Source organism: Scyliorhinus torazame, chromosome 5 (genome assembly GCF_047496885.1).
Source record: "Scyliorhinus torazame isolate Kashiwa2021f chromosome 5, sScyTor2.1, whole genome shotgun sequence".
NCBI lineage: Eukaryota > Metazoa > Chordata > Chondrichthyes > Carcharhiniformes > Scyliorhinidae > Scyliorhinus > Scyliorhinus torazame.
Window position 1 is genome coordinate 205,130,664 of NC_092711.1, and position 21,656 is coordinate 205,152,319.

Below are 21,656 nucleotides of genomic sequence, written 5' to 3' on the forward strand. Positions count from 1 at the left end.
CCACACATAATCATTGTGTTCCATCCAGTTTTGGTACCATGACAATCGGTGTACGTTCAAAGCTCTCAAATCGCTGCAACTTACTTTGATGATATAATCCTTAAGCATGTTGTCAATCTCCTTTTGTACCTGTGCTAACGTTAGTGGATTGAGCCTGTATAGATGTTGTTTAATGGGAATAGCATTTCCTACATTTACATCATGCATAATTACTTTCAAACTTCCCAATTTATTCCCACATACAGCTCTGCGTGACTGTAATAATTCTTTTAGGTCAGTTTGATTTTTCATCAGAAGGTAACTCAATCATTTAATCCAATTTTTAAATATTTCCTCGTTATTCAATTTAATTTGAGGAATGTCAAATTCAGAATCATCTGGGTTTATCTCTTTCCCTGAGGTACAACAATTAACACCTCATCCTTTGTTCCTTCTCTATCAAAATACCTTTTGAGCATATTAACATGACATGTTATCATTCCGTATCCTAATCACAAGAGGCATTAAGACAGATGCCAGCAAACTCTAAAGATCATGTTGAGGGCCTATAGTCAGGATTATCCAGAGGGTTGGGATAAAGGAATTCCATTTGTGCTATTTGCAATTAGGGATGCACCTGATGAATCTACTAAATTCAGTCCATTCAAATTGATTTTTGGTCATGTGGTGAGAGGACTACTTAAATTGATCTGTGAGTTTTCCTTAGATCTGCCGTTCTTATCAAGTAATTCACCTCACTCAATTTTCATTCAATCTGATAAAGCCCACTAAAATGTGCCTTTAATGGTCCACCTACCATTAGTAATAATACTAATACTTTCTCCCCACTAACAAAATTATGAATTTTTGATTTCTTATCCGCCACTTTTTTTATCACTAGTCAGGCCAATTTTAAATGTTTCCTAGCCAACTCACCAGCCCTAGTTAATCTCGCCCTAAGGTTTGACATAGTCCATCTTTACAGTCTCCGACCGCTGACTCGCCAATTTCTCTTTGATCAGATGGAGAGTGTTCCAAAGTCTAACAATTGGCATTGGAAAGGCAGGTCCTCACAGCACCAGCAACCAGGGTTCAATTCCGCCCTTGAGTGACTGCGTGGAGTTTTCACTTTCTCTCCTTGTCTGCGTGGGTTTCTTCCTGATACTCTGGTTTCCTCCCACAGTCCAAAGGTGTGTAGGTGTGGCCATTCCAAATCGCCCCTAGTGTCCAAAGGTTAGGTGGGGTCACGGGGATAGGGAGGAGAGTGGGTCTGGGTAGGTTGCTCTTTCAAAGGGTCAGTGTGGACTTGATGGGCCGAAAGGCCTCCTTCGGCACTGTAGGGGTTCTATAATCACTTCAAATTAAGGTGTGTCAACAGCATAAGGAGAATACAGGCTCAAACAAATGTGCATTTATATAGTGCCTTTAAAATGATCAAACATCCTAAGGTGCTTCATAGCAGTACTTGAGGTAAAAGGTTCCACGGAGGAGATGTTAGGGCAGATGGCGAAAAGTTTGGTCAAGGATGTAGGTTTTGAGGAGCATCCTAAAGAAGGAAAACAAGTTTGGTAGATGGAGAGATTTAGGAGGGATTTCCAGAGCTTGTGGCCTGTGTAGCTGGAGACCAGGCCCACCAAATACGAAGCAGAAAAACAAATATGTTCAGGGCCAGAATTAGATATATGCAAATACCTCTGAGGTTATGAAGCTTGGTGGAGATTCCAGAAATAGGGAGGGGCGAGGCCATGGAGGGGCTTGAAAACTAGGATGACATTTTTTTGTAAATCGAGGCATTATTTGAGGGGAGTCATTGCAGATCAGCAATCACAGGACTGATAGGGGAATAAGCTTTAGGCCAGGATTTCTCAGTCCCACCCTTGATGGTAACCATCGTGGGTGGGAAGGGGATGTTTGGGTAGAAGGCCAAAAGTCCATTGGCAGGACTGGAAAATCCTGGCTAAGGGCAATTTGGAAAACCCTGGCCTTAGTATGCATTAGGACATAGACAGCAGAGTTGAGGATGCCTCCAGTAGAACGTGGGAGAGTTGTCAGGGGTGTATTGGAATAGTCAAGTTGAGAGAGGACAAAAACATGGATGAGGGCTTCAGCAGCAGATGAACTGGGATAAGGGTGGATTTGGATGACATTACAGAGATGGAAATAGGCAAACATAATGATAATGCAAATGTGTGTCCAGAAGCTCAAATTGGAGTTAACCATGTTGCGAGCAGTCAGGTTTGACCTTGAACAGCTGCCAGGGAGAGTCAGTAGCTAAGAAGTGCAGTTTATGGCAGGGGCCAAAGACGATGGTTTCTCAATGGTCTCCATGTTTAGTACTGGCATCATGAGGTTTGGCATGCAAGAGAGTGACCAGCATTTGGAATGGACTTTTTGGTGGTTAGTCAAAGCAAAACATCTGAAATTGTTTAATAAAGAACCTATGTTGGGTGCAATTTACCATCCTCACTGCACGCGACTTGGTGATGTGACGAGGTCTCTGGTGAGACTCGCGATGTTCGAGATGTCTCGCGATATTCAGCCAAACCCTCGCTGTGTGAGATCCAGATAAGCGTGTTTAAATGAGCAATTTGGCTGCGCCGGATTTGCCTGCTGCCCAGGACCTAATGGTTGCGCCTAGGAGACCTTGCCAGGGCAGAAAGAGTATTTGCTGATCAGGGCCCCATTTTTAAAAGTAGCCCTGATCTTCAGACCCCTCTCAGCGACCTGGGTGCCAGAGCGCCGTTTAGTACTTGTCCACACAAATGTGGGCCAGGCATAACTGGGGCGGGGGGCTCCCAGGCCATTATTGACCCCCAGGTGGTCAGGATATGGGTAGGCTGGCACACTTACTAGCACCTAGGCACTGCCAGCCTGGCACCTTGGTACAGCCACCACTGGCATCCCCACTGCCAGGATGCCAGTGCCAAGGTACCCACTTGCTAGGTCGCCTGTACCAGGGGGGCCTTGCCCATAAGAGTGGAGGTGGGGAGGGGGGACTCAAGGACACCGGAAGTGGTACGTTGGGTGCAGTGGGGGGGGGGGGGGGGGGGGGGGGGGGGGGGAAATCCAGAAGCTGCCATGGTGTTGTTGAGGGGGGTTGAAAGATTGGGGCTGCCTTTAAAATGGGGCCGCAATCCACAAGCTGAGTTCATCAGTGCAGGAAATGATGTAAGTTCCCTGCCAAGGCCAAAAAATCGGTACGGTGTCATTGAATAGCAGACTCTGCAGGGCGCTGCAGGCTCCGAGTAACACACGCCCAACGCGCCTCAAACCGCACTCGGTTTCTTCTGGTTAAATCGCACTCATTGTGTTTGGAGAGGCAGATGGAGAAGGTTGGGTCTTCCTCAAAAGATGTACCTTGCCCAATCATATCGATCTTGTGCACACAAAGAACACTCGAGGTGGGAAACGGTTGGAAAAATTACAGTTTTCCCATGTGATAATATGCTGCAATATTTGCGACGCAAAGAGAGAGAGAGAGCTCAAGCATCTCCATGACACTCATTCTATCACTCAACTGATAGGTGTCAGATTACTTTTTAGCACACGTGCTGTTTTGATCATTGTGTTTCTTTCCCAGATAAAAACAGCTTGACAGGAAGATATGTATGATAAGGATAGAGTACACGTAAAGCAGATGCTCCCGCTTGTGAGGCATTCTAGAACGAGAGGTCATAGTCTTATGATAAGAGGTAGCAGATTGTGAATCTGTGGAATCAGAGCGCATGCGGTGGATGCTGGGACAGTGAGTAAATTTAAGGAGGAGTTAGACAGATCTTTAATTGGTAATGCTTTGAAGGGTTATGGAGAATGGGCAGGACGGTGGAGTTACGGCCAAGAGGAGATCTGCCATGATCGAATGGCAGAGCAGATTCGATGGGTGAAATGGCCTAATTCTGCTCCGAGATGCCATGACCTTTATGAACTTCGGTGGGCGCATCACGTGGCCTTATAAAGCACTGCACATCTGGACAGCAAGAGGCCCAAACTGGGCAGCTCTCACCCATGGTCTTTGGTCTTTCATGAGGTGTGGTTGGTGCTGGCAAGCACATCCCTAATTGTCCTTGAGTAGAATGGCTGGCTGGGCCACTTTAGAGGGACGTTGCTGTGGGTCTCGAGGTCAGTCCTTCAGGTACCAATGGCAGATTTCCTTCCTTAAAGGATTATTAAGTGAACCAGATGGGTTTTACAACAATTGACGATTGTTGTCATGATAACCCATTACTGAAGCTAGCTTTATAATTTCAGATGTATTAATGGAATTTAAACCTCACCAGCTGCCGTGGGTAGATTTGAACACTTGGACCCATTTGAACACTTGGACTCAGGCATCAGCCTGAACCTCTAGATAGTGGCATGACCATTACACTATAACATCCTTAAAACTGTCACAGTCTTAAAATAGTGTTGCCATCTCTTGTTGATAAATTCCTGGAGGTTTCTTACTCACAACTGTAATCAATGTAGGAATTTCAGCTATAATTTCTTATAAGTATTTGGTTCAATACTAGCTAAAAGCCTGGGATTTGGGTTTATTGCCAGGTGTACCGAGGGTTACATGAGGGTTAGATTGTGTTTGACTGCTGAAGTCATGTTTCAAAAGATTCTTGGTTTGAAAGGCAACAAAGCTTTTAGCAGCCAGAGGTGCAATTAACCATCATACAAAGCTTGGGCTATTCCACTTTTGTCTTGATTAAGGGGATTTTTTGGGAAGTTCATTAGTTTTTAGTTTGGTGAGAAGATATCATTGCTGGGTGGAGATAAGGCATCCGGCTTTTTGAGAAAGCATGTTCAGTTCAGTTCTATTCTGGATGAAGCTCGGACTGCAAGTCAGGTTTGTTCTCTGCAGTTCAGTTCTCAGCTGAATGATGCTGTGTAACAAGTGAGACAGTTCTGCTCTCACTGTAGGTTAATGAACAGTATTTAAAGTGGTGCAGACTTGTCTGAGGACAAGGGGTGCTGAAACAAGCCAGATGAAACAGCTTTTGAAGGCATAGTCAGAATTTCTGACAGGAGTCAGGGGCAAAATTCTCCGGTATCGTCGTAATGTCCGCCGACCGGCGCCAAAAACGGCGCAAATCAGTCCGGCATCGCGCCGCCCCAAAGGTGCGGAATCCTCTGCATCTTGGGGGCCCGGGCCCTAACCTTGAGGGGCTAGGTCCACGCCGGACTGATTTCCGCCCCGCCAGCTGGCAGAAAAGGCCTTTGTTGCCCCGCCAGCTTGCGCGGAAATGACATTGCCGGGCGGCGCATGCGCGGGAGCGTTAGCGGCCGCTCACGGCATCCCCGCGCATGCGCTGTGGAGGGAGTCTCTTCCACCACCGCCATGGTGGAGCCCGTGGCGAAGGCGGAAGGAAAAGAGTGCCCCCACGGCACAGGCCCGCCCGCGGATCGGTGGGCCGCCTATCGTGGGCCAGGCCACCGTGGGGGCATCCCCCGGAGCCAGATTGCCCCCCCCAGGACCCCGAAGCCCGCCCGCGCCGCCTTGTCCCGCCGGTAAGGTAGGTGGTTCAATCCACGCCGGCGGGACAGGCATTCTAGCAGCGGGACTTCGGCCCATCCGGGCCAGAGAATCGCGGGGGGGGGGGGGGGCCTGCCAACCAGCGCGGCTCGATTCCCACCCCCGCCGAATCTCCGGTGCTGGAGAATTCGGCAACCGGGGGGGGGGGGGGCGGGATTCACGCCAGCCCCCCGGCGATTCTCCGACCAGGCGGGGGGTCAGAGAACCTCGCCCCAGATCTTTTCTCTAAAGCAATGTCAAGAGATCTCTTCCTCAAAGAACTACTTGGTAAAGCAAGTATTCCTCTGTGCCATTGGTATTTAAGGTGGATTGAGAGTGGAGATGGGTGTTTTTTTGTTGTTCAAGTGGAAATAAAGATAGCAATTAAGGGTATTGTATACAATTTTTTGAGTAGTATTGTTTAAGGAGTAATTGCAAACTATTTCCTGGTGTGACGTTAAAGATTATAATACTGTGTTATTAATAAAGTTTATTTTCATATACCATATCGCTAATTCTTTGTGCAATCATTTCTGGAGTGAGGTGTCCTTTCCTCACAGTCTTACAAAATTAAAATAAAATTTGCGGTTTCTGTCCAGTGTCCTCACCACTGTTGGGGGTTGGGTCTAGGATCGTAATTAATGTGGGGGCTCATCTGGGATTTTAAAGTATAATTTCTTCTTTGGTTTAAGATTATTCAATTTAAAGACAGTGATTGTGAGTGGAACGATTGCTTTCTTTTCAGGTTTTGAAGTTTAAATAGGGAGCAACAGGAGATGGATCTTTCAATTGCAATTGTTTTCCTGGGTGTGGAAGAGGTTATTCGGAATGGTTTACAAAGGGTGCCTAAAACAAAACTTTTGGGTTTGGCGGAAAAGCTGCAGTTAACCTTATCTAAAAGAGTGAGGAAGGTAGGGATAATACAAGCTATAGCTCAGCATTTAAATTTGCCAGAGACACAATCTGAATCATTAGAATTAGCTAAAATTAAATTACAAATGAAACAATTCGAAATGCAGGAAAAAGATAAACATAAAGAAATAAACCTGAAGAAATTGGAAGTAGAAGTAAAGGAAAGAGAGAGGGCAGAAAAGGAGAGAGGACAGGAAAGAATATCAGAGGGATTTTCAAAAGGAAATGGAAGGAGGAAGCTTGAGGTAGAAATTGAAAGATTAGCAAAGGAAGAAAGGGATAAGGAGAGAGATTGGCAATGGCAGGAGCAAAGGAAAAGGAGAGAGAATTTGAACTTCGGAGACTGGTAGCAGAGATGGGAGATGATTTTCAATTAATTCTCAAAGCAAAGTTTGGTTTTTGACATCAAGTTCAATCTGTGAAAGATGGAAACTGGGGAAGAGAAATTCATAGGTGGCCAAGGCAAAGGAGGTTTTGTTGGTGATGTTAAGGAGAGTTTGCCTCAGGTAAAAAAAGGAAACCTATAATAGTAGGCACAGTAAGAAGTCTTACAACACCAGGTTAAAGTCCAACAGGTTTTTTTGGAATCACTAGCTTTTGGAGCACAGCTCCTTCATCAGGTAAGTGAAGAGGTGGGTTCCACAAACACATCTATAGACAAAGTCAATGATGCAAGATGATACTTTGAATGTGAGTCTTTGTAGGTAATTAAGTCTTTACAGTTCAGACGGTGCGACTGGAGAGAGGGATAATCACAGGTTAAAGAGGTGTGAATTGTCTCAAGCCAGGACAGTTGGTATGATTCACAATCCCAGGCCAGATGGTGGAGGGTGAATGTAGTGCGACATGAATCCAAAGTCCCGGTTGAGGCAGTACTCATGCTTGCGGAACTAGGCTATCAGTTTCTGCTCGGCGATTAGAGGAGAGATTAGAAAACTTAAGTGTTTTCATTGTAATAAAGTTGAACACGTGAAGTTAAATGTTGGTGGCTTACGAAAAGTACTGGGAAGACAAACTTGGTCATACAAGATAAGCTAGTGGGGTTTAATTAAGTGGGAAGAAAAAACATTGCCCCAGTGGAAGAGCTGCAACAGGGTATACAGCCTGCTCAGAGGTTGGTGGATTGGCCATGATAAATTGCCCTTAGTGTCCAAAATTGCCCTTAGTGTTGGGGGGGGGGGGGGGGGGGTGACTGGGTTATGGGGATAGGGTGGAGGTGTTGACCTTGGGTAGGGTGCTCTTTCCAAGAGTCGGTGCAGACTCGATGGGCCGAATGGCCTCCTGCTGCACTGTAAATTCTATGATAAGCAGGTACCAAAACTTAGGATTTTAGTTGAGAGTCAGGCTTACTTGTGTGTACAAGGTGGGGTCGGTAAAGAGATTATGATCTTGAGGGATACAGTTAATCTCCAATGATGAGAGATGAAGTGATATGCAGTTTGGAAGGAGTATTGCCAGGCAATTAGTGGGAAGAGCAGTGTGCCACTAGGTAAGGTAAAGTTGGAAGGTCAGGTGAAAAGTGGTGATAGGAGTAAAAGAAAAATTACTTTTTTCAGGGGTACACTTTATCCTGGGTAATGTTATCGCTGGATCACAGGTGGGAGTATAGCCCGCTGTGGTGGAAAAGCCAGTGGAGTCTGGTCTGGGACTGGATAGTGAACGGGCTCGACATCTAAAATCATTGCAACAGGCGATTTTCAAAATTCCCCCCACCCTGACAAAGAAAATAAAAAAGAACTACTTTTTCCTGCCCTTGTGGTTCTTCTCCTGGGGTTGCTCGCAGCATTGTCTGTGAGATTAATCTTCAGGACAATCAGGATGGCTTTGAACAATAGCTGGGATCATCCGGTCCAGCCCCGCCAAAATCAATGGACTTTCCCCCTCACTCCACCGCCCCCCCCCCCCCGTGCAGCGGGGTCCCCTCATGGTGGGACTAGAAAATCCTAGCCAAAATCTTTTAAATGGTGTTTTGTAACCCTCACCACCCCATTAATCCTGGTGTTAGTACCACTTTGAAGGCGGATCATTAGCCACATACACAGATCTTAAGATTCCTGTCCTTGATTCCATGTAAGTACTCCTCCTTCAGGTAACATTCATGACCTTGGATTTGCTTAGAATCCCTACAGTGCAGAAGGAGGCCATTAGGCCCATCCAGTCTGCAGCAACTCTCTGAAAGAGCATCCTACCTAGGCGCACTCCCCTGCCCTATTCCTGTAACCTTATCAAACCTGCACATCTTTGGCCGCAAAGGGGCAATTTAGCATGGCCAATCCACCTAACCGGCACATCTTTGGAATGTGGGAGAAGACTGGAGCACCCCACGCAGACCTGGGGAGAAGTTGCAGGGTCACCCAAGGCAAGAATCAAACCCGGGTCCCTGGTGCTGTGAGGCAGCAATACTAACCACGGTACCACCGTGCCCAGCAATCATATTGGTCCATGATCATTTTGGCAAATTACTGCAGTGAATCTTCCATTCCCTTCCCACTTTAATACCTGCCAGTCGGCATATTGGAAGGATTTATAGCCTGAGACATTATGGCCATCAATAAGTAGGAATTGAACCTGGAGCTCCAAGCCCAGAGGTAGGGCTATAAGACCTCCCCTCCCATTATTGGACACCAAAATGGTGGAATGTTATTTAAACCCAGGAAGCACATTTGGATTTTCAACCGAAGCAGTTTGCAGTTGGTTCCTGCATAGAAACCGACAACAGAAACACTTGGCCTTTTGTTTCACTCTGGCAGTGGGCGTAAAATAAATGCAGACAGCTAACCATTTTAAGCACTTTATTTTTCTTTTTTTTTTCTTAAAAGGTCAGAAATTAAACAATGGCAATATAAGTAAAATACTGAAATATGTAGCATACAGCACATCGTATCTAAAGCACATACAAGCACTACAGCGAGCTAAATTGGCAGAAATCTAAAAGAGAAAAGAATTTCAAAGTTACTATCTTGCTTGTAACAGCTGAGGGAATGAACAGCGTTAACATCTGTGCGATTTGGATTTTGGGACCTGGCCTTAAAGGGTAAAAACTCCTATTCGCTTCGCTTCAATGTAATTTCTTTTTTTGCCCATTGCGAGATGTATTGTGGGGGGACGGTCAGTCTCAGGTTAAGTGCGAGTGAGAGCGAGGTTGTTGAACTCACATTCTGACCCATCACAAGCAGGTAAATATCTGCTCCTTGGAATGAAGGCAGAGATTTCAAATCACCGTCCGCGATGCAGAAATCTGCCTCTTTCTGCAGGACAAGCCTCCAAAGTTGACAACGAGATGCTCGTTGGGTGAACAAATAAATGCACAGGGGGCCTTGCTTACAGGTTTCCAACGCAACCCGTGAGCAGGGATACTCATTCCCTCAGTTGCTAGGATACAGCAGCCATGGCAACAAAATCAGTAGGCTTCCACCATCAGATTGCATCTGTGTACAGTATTATAGAACTTGAACCTTTTGAGATCAGTGTAACATGATTGTTTTTTTTCATCTTACAATTTATCTGTTCATTGTGTGTTGATGCTTAATTTATCTGAATTTTCTATTACTGTTTAGACCGTTTCAACAGTAGGACTGTATCTGCCTGCTGAAGGCTTGATTCTAAACTCTAGAACTCAGTGTGTGTTGTTTTCATTCATTGTACAGTAAAGCTATGGCAAACTACAAAGCTTTTCTCAACAGCAAAGCGCTATCATGCTTCCAGATAAGTTTTATCGCAAAAACCGTTCCTCGTTTCTTTTTTTTTCCCAAAGCCTTTAGCAATGCTGACCTTATTTACCTTAACAAACTTTTCTGTATTTAACACGGTTCCTTTTTTTTATTCAAAATAAGATCTGAATATTTCTTTTAACTATGTACATAAGTGCAAAAAAAAAAAAAGATGTGTCACACACAATCGTACACTAACAGGTCAAATCAGTTAAACTGCAGCATTCTCAGATTTTTCAGAGTTTGTTTTTACAACACTGTACCATGCTCCCAACTTGTTAAAAAACCCGGTTCTAAATTCATGTGTTGTAAACCTCTTTGAGAAAGGGACATACAGACACAGATTCAGGTCTCAAGTATGTTTTGAGTGGAACTTTGGGTATTCAAAATAGTCAAAGGATATCATTTCCTTGGCCTGAGTGTGTCTAACTGTACCTTTTTTTTTTTAAAGTTCATGCCGATGTACATTTTTTTTTTTAAATTACAAGTGAAAATTCACAAATAATTTATACAAAGGTAGCCATGTTGTAGTTTTGTTGCCATAGCAACAACTCAATATCATAATTAGTTAACAATGAATCTATCATTGTAAAAGTTACATACAAAGTTAATTTTATTCTAAAATGTAAACTACACAAACTAGGTATGTATTGTATTAAACTTTTTACCATATCCCAGTGAAGGTTAGCATAAAATAAATGACTTTTAATGAATTAATAAATGGTTTCAAATACAAATGTTAAAACCAAACTTTTTTTATTAACACTCCCTCAGATTTAAATCGTTAGTTCCTAATTGACTGTAATTAAAACTAAGCAATCAATGTAGAGTAGAGAGACGATTGCGATCAGTGTTAGAAAATGAAAATTTTAGACTTGAGTCTCGTCACTGATAGTACATTGTGTGCTGTAATGTACTGACATTTAGATTAGGCTATCGGTTCAAATGCGTATAGATTACATTGTTATAAACCATTACAGCACATCTACAGGCACACAGTTAATCAAGTCAATATCTCGCGGATCCTTCTCAGAGGAATGGAACTTGGTTCCCCAAAGATTTTTCCATTCTCAGAGTACAGTACTGTGAAACACACAAGGGTGAAGAAATGTAGTATTATATCATTCTGTCATATGTGCTAACAGTCTGCAAACTACATTAACTCAAATTCTCATATAGTTAATGAAACATGTGGCTGGTCTGTAATGACTTTGCCATTTAATCATTTCAGTAGCAGAATCAGTGTGTTTGATTCCTACCTACCCTTCCCCTAGCTATGTGTTGCACTTTTTTTTTTGCTGTGATGGAAAACACCAGGCTTTAATTTTAAATTTGTCCAGCCCGACTGGAAAAAACAAATCCCTGTATCTGTCCTCTACCCTCTTCTTTCCACTTTCCCTCGGTGCGACCCGTTTTATCCAAGGTTCAGGATTTCTTGCATATCATTTGCATAAGGCTGAGAAAACTAAACGAAAAGAACAAAAGGAAGGAAACAGAACCGCGGACGATGTAAACAGAGATGTTGGATGACGAGGCGGTGTGCGATAAGAGGAACCGGCAAAAACAAGTGCGGGTGGGCACCAAATTCTAGCCATCCCCGCGGTGTGATACAAAGAAATGAGTCTTGTGATGCTGAAAATTCTTATTTAGAGTCACTTTCAGTCAACGTGACTATGATGAAGAATGCACACGAGCTAATGACGTTTATAGTCTGACGACTTCCATTTTTCAATTAACAAATCATTTGGAATAATTCATTGCACATTTTAGTATTGTTTCTCTTAGTGCGTGCGGCTTCACAAATGGCGTTTCTTTTTTGCCTGTGTTTTTAAATTGCATTTGGCGAAACTAGTGCTTTAAGCTTTCGTTGCTTTTAACCCTTTTTAATTTGCCAGTGATGCTGAAGCATCTGAGGCACCTCATTAAACTACCCTAAACATCCTCCATGTCCAACCTTTCATCAGCAGGAACCCCTGACCTTTCTTGAAATGGGAAGTTTCTTTTAAATTCCAGACTTACATTCGACACACCCTGCATTGTAGGCTGGGGAATGGTAGCGTGAGTGATTTGGGAGGTTAAAAGTGTGATGGTTTGAAGTACTGAGCCAGTTCAAAGGATTACCCCACTGGAGCTAATGAACCTTTCCAGTTGCATTTCTTAATGTTCAGAGGCAACACCCACCTCCTCCCTATATTCACTATTGTCAAGATTCACAGTGATGCTCTGCAACTTATGGCACAGGTTTAGCTCTGAAGTAGATTTCTGAGCAAGCACTGTGTTTAATGGCATCGCCTTGAATGTTGCCCAGTGTAAAAAACCAAAAGCAAATTAAACCCGACCCTTGGATCACAAGCACGGATAGCGAATGAAGGGAACATAAGATGCCTCCCTCACAGTGTGTCATTTTCAATCCACTCTTTAACTGAGTGGGATCAGTTGGGAATCCCACAGCTCGGAGATGTACTAACGTGGACAATTTCAAACAGCTCTCCGACACTCAGCCCAGTCAATTTGAAGGAATGAATATTAGCATCTTTGAATTAGAATTCTCCCGCTGCTTTACAGATCAATGCTGATCTGTAACCTGAGGCTGTCTATTCCTAGCCGATGCCACCAAACACAGTGCGGGGTTACAACGGCCCACTATCAATGTGACACAGCTCTCGGATAGGGTCAACCGTGGCCAGAAAGCAGCTTCTGTACCTTGACAGTGAAGTGCAGAGGGTGACAGCACGAGGCGTTTGACTTAGCTTCAATGAACACCCTCAATACACCACATTCATTCAAGCTTAGTGACACTCCCCTGCTTTCTCTGAGGCACTGGAACACAGTATGAAGGAAAGAGGTTCTGACCAGCAATAGAAATGAGAGAACACACAAAACACGTGCAAGGTTATTCCCCAATAGCCAGGCCTATTTCATCACGACAGTTCGGAAGGAAAAACAGGACTAAAAACATTTGCAGTAGAAAGCAGGACATTAACAGAAGATCAGTCTTCTTTCCTCTACATTAAACTGCTTTGAAGTCCTCGGGTACAATTATTCAGTAATTTGCCAATGTGATAGTTTGACTCTGGCACGTATCTGTCAATTATACAAGTCTCATATGTCTACACATATAGTGATGCATATATAGTCTTTTTGTAAGATCTTGAATTTTCTACTAGAAGTGTTTATATAGTCGAGTACTCTCCTGCTCATAACCAGCTAATATCACAGATATAGGTGTATTTGTGAAGCATGCATCAATATTTACACAGAAAATATTGCTATACAAAACATGTCTGGTAATTCTGGATATATTCTAAGCTTATAAAATTTGATGTTACATAGACAAGGCATAATCGAAAATTGGATACACAGTAAGTACTGGAGTTCATTGCCACTCTCTATTTCAATTGTTTTTGTCCTGTTTCTCATTAACATTCATTTTCTGTTTGTAATAAGGACTAAATGGGAAACATGGTGACCAAATAGGAGGCTATTGGGGAGCCTGTTCCACGAAAGACATTTCCTTAAAAACAAAACTATTTTTTTTTATTCCAATGTAAACTTAACATTCAGTTAAGATAACACTCTTACATAAAAATCGAGACGGATAAACAATTTCTATTGATAATATACATTAAACCAACAGTCTTCATACGTCGAAAATGCTTATCACTATTACCATGAATTGATTATAAATGTGTTACAGCAATGAGATATAAAGCAGTAGTATATCTCATTTAATTACTACATATAAATAGTGTCTAACAGGAGTATGTAAATTTACTTGACGTTTTTATAGTGCTTTTTGTTTTTCTTCTTGACATTCCCATCATTTTGGTTTTAGTTAGCATGTAGGCTTGGTAGGCTTACTGTGGAGGTGGTAGCATGGGGATGATGGGAGTATGTACACAAAGGCCATGTGCAGCTTCCCAAGGACATGTTCTGGTTTGCCACCAATGTGCTGTTCATTACTTCAACACGATGTCCTACAGAGCAAGAAGACAGAAGTTAGAGAACACAGGACAGGCACCTGGGGTTCTGCCCTGTTTACATGCTGGCTGTCACACTGTTTGCGTTCTGCTCTCTCCCCCAAACGTTAAAATTCAAACTTGGATGTTTTACATTCCAAGTCAAACACTTTTCAGGCTTCATAAGGCAATGCTTTCAGTAAGCCACAAATAACTTACAGTTGATTGTACTGCGGTAAGGAACGCCTTCTTGACTCGGTCACCAACGTGACTGCAAAGCTGCCTATGACATATCAATGTAAACATCGCTGGCAGCAGAAATCAGTCATCTTTAGTAACTCAGCGAGTTTTAGCTTTTTTAAGCCATATCAAAAACCCAATGTTTATGTGCACTTTCTGACAACATATTCCATTGCATTTATAATGGCAACTTTCTATGTAAACTGCTCATGCTTCAATTCCATTAGCTACGAGGAGAGGTTGAATAAACTCGGTTTGTTTAGCTATGAGGAGAGGTTGAATAAACTCGGTTTGTTCTCGCTGGAACAACGGAGGTTGAGGGGCGACCTGATAGAGGTCTACAAAATTATGAGGGGCATAGACAGAGTGGATAGTCAGAGGCTTTTTCCCAGGGTAGAGGGGTCAATTACTAGGGGGCATAGCTTTAAGGTGCGAGGGGCAAGATTTAGAGGAGATGAACGAGGCAAGTTTTTTTACACAGAGGGTAGTGGGTGCCTGGAACTCTGTCGGAGGAGGTGGTGGAAGCAGGGACGATAGTGACGTTTAAGGGTCATCTTGTCAAATACATGAATAGGATGGGAATAGAGGGATACGGACCCAGGAAGGGTAGAAGATTTTAGTTTAGATGGGCAGCATGGTCGGCACAGGCTTGGAGGGCCGAAGGGCCTGTTCCTGTGCTGCACTTTTCTTTGTTCTTTGGTGCTGCAGTGCCACCTTTGCTGGGAGTGTGTCAGTACAGTGCAGCAACTTTACATTAGCATTTTCCATCGTAAATGTCAGCATAAGAAATTGTAATGAAAATATAGAAAACTTTACATCTGCCTGTGCAGATCTGATTATCTTCTGCCGTCTAATCCTCTTTCACCTAAAGACTACTTTGACCATAACGCCCGCTGTGTGTAATGCCACAGAAGATTAACACATGTATAATTATTTCCATATGTATAAAAGCAGCTCTGGTTACTTGTTAGTTACTGAACTAGATTTCCCACCAGCCAGGTGAACACCAGGTTTGGGGCTCATTATATGTCCGCCCGGATGATTGCTTTACCAAGCTGAAGCTCTCCATCAGCTGACAAGGTGACTGAAGTTGCTCATCACGATGTTGTGCCGAACTTTTGTCCTAGATTAAGAACAAATCAATCTACACCCCAGCATTCTACCGTAATCCATGTATCTATCCATTGCTGATTACTTTTTGTTACAATCGTCCTATTTATAGAATCATTACAGCAGAGAAGGAGGCAATTCAGTCCATCGTATCTGTGCCATTGCCAGTTGTTTAATTGGAAATATTTGCCCTTCTCTTTAGTCATAGCGTCACAGAGGGCTGCAGCACAGAAAAAAACCCTTCAGTCAATTGCATCTGCGCTGGTCAGAAGAAACCACCCAGGTATTCGAATCCCATTTTCCAGCACGTGACCTTGTATGATTGATTTGGCATCGCAAGTGCACATTTGTTATGAGGGTCTCTGCCTCCCACCACCCTTTCAGACAGTGAGTTCCAGACTCCCACCATCCTCTGGGTGAAAAGGTTTTACCTCAAATCCTGCCCCTTACCTTAAATCTAAGACCCCTGGCCATTGATCCCTCCATCAACAGGAAAGGTTTTATCCTGTCCACTTTATCTAAGCCCTTCTTAATTTTATAACATCTCAATCATGTCCCCCCTCAGTCCCCTCTGCTCCAAGGAAGCCCACACCAATTCTATTCTCAATTACCAACATTTATCCAGTCCCCCTTTAAATAACGTTATAATCTCCTCCTGAAGTGCACCTTGTGGTAAAGTATTCCATGTTCTAATAATGCACTGAAAGGTTTCTTCCGTGGTTTCCTCATGATGATCCGAAGTCAACTTGTCCTAATAGCATCCATTACAAACAGTCTATTATCATAAATTATCTAAGAGATCCCTTGTAATCTGTTCTGGTAGGCAACATTTTCCTGCAGTGGCACTCTTCTGGCTATATTGCTGGACTAGCCACAGAGTTTAGGGCATCAATTCTCATAATGGCACATTGGGAAACTGAGATCCAAATAGCTGAGTTTGTGGACTGGAGGCTAAACAACTGTGAAAATTAAACTGTTGTCAAGAAAAACACACAAGCACCCTTCAGGTAAGGACACCTGCAACCCCTAACCAATCTCCTTACACATAACTTCAATCTCACATGATGTGACTGACTCTGACTAACTCCCGAAACATAGTAACTACAGCTATACTGCCTGTATATAGGGATCACTACATATTACAACCTGTATATTAGGCAGCCACACGTTGCTGCTGTATATCGGTACCTACAATAGCACCTTCATATTGTTCATCTACATAATGCTGTCTGAATGTGGGGGACAAGATACAGCCTGTATAGGGGATAATTACACAATGCCACCTTTCCGTGGGGTGATTACATGAGGTCATCTATATATAGGTAACTATATAATAGCAGCAAAGGGGTAACTAAGTGACATTGCCAGGATATGGAATAACAAAGGATGGTAACTATGTATGCAATTACTGCACAGTGCTGATTCAATATGGCTAATTCCATGATACATCGGCCCGTAACTTCCGCAGAGGGAAATGTCCATTGGATTACCACTGTCGCCAGATTTATCTGCGCTGGAATTGCGAAGCCTGTCTCGCCCAACCTTCCTCACTTGGGCTGGGTGAGACAGGACCAATGAGCGCCCCCCCACCCCCACCCCCACCCCCACCCCCAGCATTGTCTTGGAGTAACCGGGGGGCAGAGTGGTAAGCAGATGGCGTAAAAGCGAGATTTAAAGTGAGCAGGTAAGTTATAAGGTTTAGGGAATGGGTGTTGGTGATTTGAGGGTGGGTGGGCGAGGAGAGTGTTACAATCACACACACACGGATGGACAGGTCGACAGACCAATCAACACACACGCAACATCACAGCCAATCACCAGTGAGAGCACACGCACTATAAAACAGGGAACACCACAGTTCCCGCTCATTCCACCAGGAGATAGCTCAGAACACAGAGCTCACAGTGTGCCACTCAGACATACACAATGTGCTGAGTGCCTCTCTAAGATAGTGCTAGGGCTGGGTCCACAGACTAGCTGGTAAAATACGAACCACAGCCGAAAGTTAACAGTTGTTATTATACAGAATAATAAAACAGAGTTGTACCATCTACAATCGTGTTGGTTCGTTTGTATATCGGAACACCACCAGGCTTGGAAACTCCCCAGCAACTGCGAGACCTACCTGCACATCTTCAGAGATCCGCCATCCTGCGCCATGGACACCATCAGCCCGCCGCAGCCGCTCCAAATCGCTGTAAATCTTGGCGTCAACTGGAAGCTGTTTAAATAGCGCTTCCAGCTCTTCGTAGAAGCCAAAGACAGGGAGAATGCATCGGGCACCAGGAAGATCGCCCTCCTCCTCTCCACGGCAGGCCATCCACATCTACAACTCCCTGGCATTCGCGGAAGGCGAGGACAAGACGAAGTACAAGACGGTCCTTCTAAAACTTGAGCAACACTTCAGAGTCGAAGTGAATGAGAGCTTCGAGAGGTACCTCTTCCAGCAGCGCCTGCAGGGTAAGGTTGAGCCTTTTCAATCTTTTTTGACACACCGCCGTATTCTCGCGCAGTCCTGCGGCTATGAGGCCACCTCCGATTCCATGATTCGGGACCAGATAGTTTTTGGGGTCACCTCGGGCACCCTACGCCAGCAGCTCCTCAAAATAAAGAGCCTCGCCCTAGCCACCGCCCTCGAAACCTGCGTCCTTCACACAAACGCCGCTACTCCCAATTCCAGGCGGCCGAATCGGCACGGCAGGGATCCTACGAGGCAGAGTGGGTCCAGTCGATCGAGTTCCTCCCGGCCCGCGGCCCGGACAAGGGCGGCCATTTCGCACGCTTTCCGAGGCCTCCCGCGCTTGTACACGCCAAAAGAGACGTCGACGCAGAGGGACGTGACGTGCAGGCGCACTCTATGCAGGACCGAACTGCGCATGCGCAGTGGCGCAACGAATGCCATGACGTCACGACGTGCAGCAACTGTGGATCCGCACACTTAAAGCGGCAATGTCCAGCCAAAACCCGACAATGCCTCCGCTGTGGCAGGATGGGCCACTACGCTGCTTGCTGTCGAGCAGCTCAACCTGCCAACGTTCCGCAATTCCCCCAGCCTCGCAGGGACGTGTGGGCCATTCAGCCTCCATACACCGAGTCATACCCTGACAACGTACAGACCGGTGATACCGACGACCGGGAAGATCAAGCTCATCACCGCCCCGGTATTGGCGTTCTTCGACACTACTCGAGATACAAAGATCTCGACTGATGCCAGCCAGTCCGGCATTGGGGCGGTACTCTTGCAACTGGACGACACTGCATCATGGGCCCCGGTCGTCTATGCCTCACGGGCCATGACCCCCACAGAACAGCGCTATGCGCAGATTGAGAAGGAGTGCCTGGGTTTGTTAACCGGCATAGATAAATTCCACGACTATGTGTATGGTTTCCTCAGTTCACCGTGGAAACCGACCATTGCCCCCTGGTCGGCATCATACAAAAGGACCTGAATGAGATGACTCCTCGCCTCCAGCGCATTCTGCTCAAGCTCCGGAGGTACGACTTCCAACTGGTCTACACCCCGGGAAAGGACCTCATCATCACGGATTCCCTGTCCAGAGCAGTGAGCACACTGCCCGAATCGGGGGGGTTTGTCTGTCAGGTCGATGCACATGTAGCCTTCACATCGGCCAATCTGCCAGCTACCGATGCAAGTCTGGCCCATATTCACCGTGAGACTGCGGCTGACCCCCTTCTACAACGTGTGATGCGCCACATGACGGAAGGGTGGCTCAATGGGCAGTGCCCACAATTCTACAATGTCCGGGACGACTTGGCCGTCATTGATGGTGTCCTCCTAAAGTTGGACCGGATTGTGATCCCACACAGCATGCACAGGCTTGTCCTCGAATAATTGCACGAAGGCCATCTCGGGGTTGAAAAGTGCAGGCGGAGGGCCCGAGAAGCTGTGTACTGGCCGGGCATCAGCGACGACATTGCCAACATGGTGCTCAACTGCCCCACCTGCCAAAGGTTTCAGCCGGCGCAACCCCCTGAGACGCTTCAGCCCCATGAGTTGGTAACATCCCCCTGGGCAAAGGTGGGTGTGGACCTTTTTCATGCGCTCGACATGGACTAAGTCATCATAATTGACTATTTTTCCAATTATCCGGAGGTCATACGCCTGCACGACTTGACATCAGCTGTGATCAGAGCATGTAAAGAAACCTTCGCTCGCCATGACATTCCGCTTACCGTCATGTCGGACAATGGGCCCTGTTTTGCGAGCCAAGAATGGTCTTCTTTTGCCGCTTCATATGGCTTCACACGTGACGTCCAGCCCTTTGCATCCCCAGTCGAATGGCAAGGCGGAAAAGGGCGTCCATATCGTGAAGCGGCTCCTCTGCAAGGCTGCTGATGCCGGATCTGACTTCTGTTTAGCCCTGCTGGCCTATCGCTTGACCCCACTGTCCACAGGCCTCTCGCCAGCCCAGCTGTTGATGGGTCGTGCCCTCAGGACCACTGTGCCGTCCATTCATGTTCCTATACCCGACCATGCTCCAGTACTGCAAAGGATGCGACAGCAGCGTGCTCAGCAGAACCTGACACTCGGGCAACTGATCTTCCTGCCCTGGCGCCTGGAGACAACGTCCGCATACACCTACCAGAGGGTGGCTGGTCGGCAACTGCCGAGGTTCTCCGCCACGTGGCTCCCCGCTCGTTCCTGGTTCGCATGCCTGATGGCTCCATTCGCCGGCGTAATCGGCGGGCCCTTCGGCTGCTTCCGCGCTCGCTAAGTGATCATGCACCAGTGCCACGCCCTCCAGTTGTCCCTGATGTCGACTTCGTGGAGCTTCCTGCCACTCTGCCTATTCCTCTATCGCCCGTGGCCAGGCCCATTCCTCAGCCGGTGGATCCTGACCCACCCTTGAGGCGGTCAACCCGAATTCGTCGCCCACGTACTGGGCTGGACTTATGAGCCTGTTTGCACATTGGACTCACTGAATTGTTGTGCAACAATTTATCTTTTTGTCGTTCCAGGAGTTCTCTTTCGATATTTGATGATTGCACTTGTCTTGTTTGTGGTACAACCTCGTTGCTATGTTGCACCTGACACCTTCCTATGTATATAGTTTAGTCTCATGTACATGTTGTAAATATTGCACACACATATTCAGCCGCACTCAGTACACATCAATATTTATTACCATGTAGGCACATATTCTTGTGAAAAGGGGGGATGTCATGATATCCATATTAACATATCATGGTGCAATCACACACACATTGATGGACAGGTCGACGGACCAATCAACACACTCGCAACATCACAGCCAATCACCAGTGAGAGCACACGCACTATAAAACAGGGAACACCACAGTTCCCGCTCATTCCACCAGGTGATAGCTCAGAGCACAGAGCTCACAGCGTGCCACTCAGACATACACCATGTGCTGAGTGCCTCTCTAAGATAGTGCTAGGGCTGGGTCCACGGGTCCACGAACCACAGCCAGAAGTTAACAGTTGTCATTATACAGAATAATAAAACAGTTGTACCATCTACAACCGTGTTGGTTCGTTTGTATATCGGAACACCCAACATGAGAGAGGAGTCAGTCCGGGGAGGGAGGGTGTTAGCCTGGGAGAGGGAGGGGGGGGTCAGTCCAGGACGGAGGGGGGTAAGTCCAGGAGGGAGAGGGAGAGGGAGAGGGAGAGGGAGAGAGAGAGAGAGAGAGAGAGAGAGAGAGAGAGAGGTCAGTCCGTGAGGGAAGGAAGGAGGAGTAGAAAATAAATCCATGAAGGGAGGTTTCAGAGGCCAGTCAGGTCTGCATCAATCCTCCGAAAGAACAGCCTACCGAAGCTCACTCAACTGCCCTATCCCATAATTGATCATGACCAATCCACCTAATCTTCACATCTTTATAAAATTAATTAAAAAACGACTTGCAATTCTACAACACCTTTCATGACATTAAGATGTCTCAAAGCACTTTTTAACCAAAGAAACACTTTTGTAATCACTGTTGTAATGTAGAAAACACAGATACCAATTTGTGCACAGGATAGTCTCACAAACAGCAATGAGATAATAACCAGATAATCTGCTTTTGTTGGTGTCAGTTGAGGGATCAACGTTGGACAGGAAACCAGAACGAACAACACTTTTCATCTTCAAATTAGTATGAAGTATCTTCTACAACTTTTATCCTAGAGGGAAGACAGGGCTTTGGTTTAACACTTCTATCTGTAAGACAGTGGGTGAGATTTAACGGGACACACTACCGTGGCGAGCGAGGATTACCGTG

At 45.5% G+C, this 21,656-nt stretch overlaps 1 protein-coding gene across 9 annotated transcripts in view; it reads right to left on the reverse strand.

Moving 5' to 3' along the window:
• Positions 1-9,168: 9,168 nt before the first annotated feature.
• The window catches only part of LOC140420905 (muscleblind-like protein 3), a 154,566-nt gene continuing 142,078 nt past the window's right edge, over positions 9,169-21,656 (reverse strand). For all 9 annotated transcript variants that reach the window (XR_011946637.1, XM_072505046.1, XM_072505044.1 and 6 more), the window contains one exon: positions 9,169-14,078. The gene's annotated coding sequence lies outside the window, so the exon portion shown is untranslated. The remainder of the gene's footprint in view (positions 14,079-21,656) is intronic.